Source organism: Pseudophryne corroboree, chromosome 1 (assembly GCF_028390025.1).
Source record: "Pseudophryne corroboree isolate aPseCor3 chromosome 1, aPseCor3.hap2, whole genome shotgun sequence".
Lineage (NCBI taxonomy): Eukaryota > Metazoa > Chordata > Amphibia > Anura > Myobatrachidae > Pseudophryne > Pseudophryne corroboree.
The window spans coordinates 1,010,325,860-1,010,330,890 of NC_086444.1; positions in this window are offsets into that span (position 1 = coordinate 1,010,325,860).

The following is a 5,031-nucleotide window of genomic DNA, read 5'->3' on the forward strand; positions in this document are numbered from 1 at the left end:
ACCCCCGTTGATAGCTTCAGCCGCCCGACTCTCCTCTTATGCCTGGAACTACAAGTCCAAGGCTGACCGCCAATCTCCCACAAGCCTTTACCCACTGCCGTCAATCATACCCTGCATGGTACACTAGCCCCCCCCCCCCCCATCCCTGCGCACCCCTCTATTTCTGGACGTACACTCCTATGTGTTCTCTTCACACCCCACCCCCCTGCACCCCATCAGGCGTCTTGCATTAGACGCTACCCCCGTTGATAGCTTCAGCCGCCCAACTCTCCTCTTATGCCTGGAACTACAAGTCCAAGGCTGACCGCCAATCTCCCACAAGCCTTTACCCACTGCCGTCAATCATTCCCTGCATGGTACACTAGCCCCCCCCCATCCCTGCGCACCCCTCTATTTCTGGACGTACACTCCTATGTGTTCTCTTCACACCCCACCCCCCTGCACCCCATCAGGCGTCTTGCATTAGACGCTACCCCCGTTGATAGCTTCAGCCGCCCGACTCTCCTCTTATGCCTGGAACTACAAGTCCAAGGCTGACCGCCAATCTCCCACAAGCCTTTACCCACTGCCGTCAATCATTCCCTGCATGGTACACTAGCCCCCCCTCCCTGCGCACCCCTCTATTTCTGGACGTACACTCCTATGTTTCTCTTCACACCCCACCCCCCTGCACCCCATCAGGCGTCTTGCATTAGACGCTACCCCCGTTGATAGCTTCAGCCGCCCGACTCTCCTCTTATGCCTGGAACTACAAGTCCAAGGCTGACCGCCAATCTCCATCAAGCCTTTACCCACTGTCGTCAATCATTCCCTGCATGGTACACTATTCCCCCCCCCTCCCTGCGCACCCATACTAAACAAATGAAATCATGTTTATGTCTCCCGTACACCCCTATCTGTAGACTCCAAGTCTCTTACATACAAACACCATACTAATCCGAGTCACATAAAGTTCACCACTTATCTTATTGTCTCCTCCAGACCCCATGTCTCTCCTGTCAAAACCTTTGAATGATCACGCACCCAAGAACATGTTGGGTGCGTGTTGTTTTCAAACTCCAAATAATAAACCCCCCCCCCAGACTATTCTATGCACCCTCATTGAAGTCATCACCCTTCCCAAATTTACACCCCCCCAATCCATCCAAAATGAAAAGCTTCCTCCGCTAATTTCCAAATCAAAGACCCTCCTCTAAAGCATTGAACTACAAGTCAAAGGCTGCCCGCCAATCTCCCACAATCCTTTACCCACTGCCGTCAATCATTCCCTGCATGGTACACTAGCCCCCCCCCATCCCTGCGCACCCCATCAGGCGTCTTGCATTAGACGCTACCCCCGCTAATAGATTCAGCCGCCCGACTTTCCTCTTATGCGTGGAACTACAAGTACAAGGCTGACCGCCAATCTCCCACAAGCCTTTACCCACTGCCGTCAATCATTCCCTGCATGGTACACTAGCCCCCCCTCCCTGCGCACCCCTCTATTTCTGGACGTACACTCCCATTCTTCTCATACCTCCCCCTGTACCCCTTTATGTGCCTCTAATGAGACTCTGGCACCCACAAAGTTATTTCTATTGCGTGTCGCTACAAGTCTCATTCCAGACCATGAACAATCATATGACGGCACTCTCCATATATTCTTGACAAACCTCTCTAAGTATACATTTTTTATATTTTATACTAGTATAGGTATGTATCCTAATAAAAGTTTTTTATTCAAATCCAATCAATATCCCTACGTTTTTCCATAAAAAAATATTTGTTAATTTTAACCCTCCCACTTATTTAAATTTAAAGTTTTGGTCATTGGTTACATTTGAATATATTTTAACTCTCCTCCCTCTTCAAAATGCTATAAAGAGTTACTCTTTGCTCAGGTCTACATAATCGACATTCATCCAGCCTTCTGATCAAGTACTCATTCGTATTTCAACTATTGCTGATGAACCTTCATGTCGTTTGGTTCCTTCTACAAGAGGAATGCTCTTAAACATAGACGGATATCTTTTGGCAAAAAACAAGCAGCGTGGTGATGTCGTCTATTGGCACTGCACAGAGAGGAAGACCGGCCCTTGTTCATGTTTTGCAAAGACGACCATTGTTGCAGGACAGCACCAACTTAATACTCATGGAGAACATACTCATACTCCGAAGGCTGAAAAAACAGATGTTGCCATTGCCAAGGCATCAATAAAGCAACGTGCAAGGGATACCAATGATCCACCATCTGTAATAATTCAAGCGGTTACTGCCCAAATGCCGTCTACCAGTGCTGCCTGTCTTCCTAACAGTGAATCCCTCCGTAAACTTGTGAAAAGGGTAAGGAGAGCGGATTGCCCACCTGAGCCAACCACACTCGATGATATTGATATCCCACATAATTTGGAATACATTGATGGGATAAAATTTCTTGGAAAGGACAGTACTTTTCACAACGAAAGGACACTATTATTCAGTACAGAAGCTAACTTGCGGAAGCTTCATGAGGCACCGTATTGGGTAATGGATGGCACTTTCAAAACGTGTCCAACCCTATTTAGACAAATATACTCAATTCATGCTATGGTTGGCACAGATGACAGTACGCAACGCTTCGTCCCACTAGTCTATGGATTGCTTAGTAGCAAAAGTGAGGTTTGTTATATCCGTTTTTTAGAAGACCTACAGGATTATGCACAGGAATATGATATTCTATTTTCTCCTCTTTACATTTTGACTGATTTTGAGAATGCTGCAATACAAGCAGCTAAACAAGTTTTTCCGAGTAGCACACATAAGTGTTGCTTGTTTCATTTAGGTCAAAATATTTGGCGAAAAATTCAATCATGTGGCTTATCTGTACAATATGGACGTGATCATGCATTTGCTATGAAACTTAGGAACCTTCAGGCACTTTCCTTCCTCCCAGCAGACGAAATCCCTGCTGCATTTGAACAATTAAAATCAGAAATGCCTCCTAATGCTGCTACATTAGTAACTTATTTTGAGGAGACATATATATTGGGCCGGCTTAGAGAACGAACCAGAAGTCAAAACAGATCTCCCCCACTGTTTCCACCATGCATGTGGTCAGTGCATGACAATATGGTTGGTGGGATTCCAAGGACCCAAAATAAGTTGGAAGGATGGCACAGGAGATGGAATATTCTCCTGGGAGAGAAAAAGTTTGGAGTCTACAAACTTATCTCCTATCTTCACAAGGAGCAACAAATGACCACCAAGCTCATTGAAAAAGTAACCTTTAATGTTGCCCGAACACCCACCAAACGTGAAAATACTGCTCGAGAAGATGCACTCCAGAAATGTTTTGCACAACTTGGTTTCATAGATTTGATGGAATTTCTAAATGCCATTGACTTCCATCTCAAGTTGGAGTAACTTTAAAAATAATTATAAACATTGTTATTTTTTTCATTTTAAAGTTAAGTTTCATATTTCCTATGGTTTATTTTTCATTAGTTGACTTTCAATCATTTTAAATACCATAAAAAAAAACAACTTTTCACATATTAAATTTCGGGATGCTATCATTACTGGTAAGTAGAATTTTTATAATTTTAGAAATTAACTATTATTCAAGTATTTTCTACATTATGTTTTCCATTCTAAAATATACATCAATCAAAAATCTCTAGCTATATTTAAAAAATTTAAAATATAATGGTTTCCCATTTCAGTTTAGCACAGTTGTACCCATGTAATGTTTTTGTTAAAGTTTCCCTTCATTAATTTTAACATAAATTTTATTAATATTCTTCGATTAAAACAATTATATTGTTTATCAAACAGATTTACAATATTTTCTATATGAAAACAAATATATATATATATATATTTGGTTGCACCATTTTGGCAATCCTAGTTTTACTGCAACGGTTAGATTCTTTTATTTGCCTAATTCATGGTGGACATGCTGTGGTTCTCCATTTGCTGTTGAAATAAACATCCCAGCATGCACTCTCACAGGTTTGCTTTTATTATATTTAAACATGTTGTCCATGCTTGCTGGGAGGTGTATTTAAAATGCCGAAGGAAACCATGGACTAGGTAATGGTTAGGCAACCTTTGTCTCACCAACTTCTGTGTAACTAAACTACCCAGCATGCACTGCCACAGTGTTGGCATTACTATAATAATAAAAAAGTTTAAAGGCATGCTGGATGCTGTGGTTCCATAACTCATTTAGACACATGCTGTGTTATCCTGGCCTTATCCTTATGAAATAACTGTTTTTAACACAATAAGATAAATTCTAATTTATGTATAAACTGTAAAAATGCAATACACTGATAGGTATTAATTAAATTTTTAATGGTTTCTTGTGCATGTTACATACTAAATATTATGATTGGTTAATAACAATCTTACATTGTTACACCTCATCTCTCAAACAAGCAATACCCCCTTCCCTTAAATTTGATTATTTTTTTAAATTATAAAGAATTTATTAGCACACAAATGTCAATATAGTATAGTAGACACTAACTCTAAATTTATGTAACTGTAATGGTCGGCATGCAGGCTCAATCTAGCAGCGGCAATAGCGATGCGCGGTCACGAACATCGCTATCGCCGCTGCTAGATTGAGCCTGCATGCAGACCATTACAGTTACATAAATTTCGAGTTAGTGTCTACTATACTATATTGACATTTGTGTGCTAATAAATTCTTTATAATTTAAAAAAATAATCAAATTTAAGGGAAGGGGGTATTGCTTGTTTGAGAGATGAGGTGTAACATTGTTCGTGATCGCGCATCGCTATCGCAGAGGGGGCTACACACGAGTGATATGTGCAGAAAATCTAATCAATCTAGTCAGATTGCTTAGATTTTAGCCATGGATCTCTCCATGAGTACCCCCCTTAATATTGCTCTCTAAATTGTATACAATTTCAAAGTGCATATCAACTATTCTAAACATTTGCTAACTTTTCTGCAGTGCTAATATATTTACACAATTTTTTTAAATTAGTTTACTGTTCTGACCTCCCAATCATCGTCTGCAAGCCAAAGAAGAATTTTTCTCC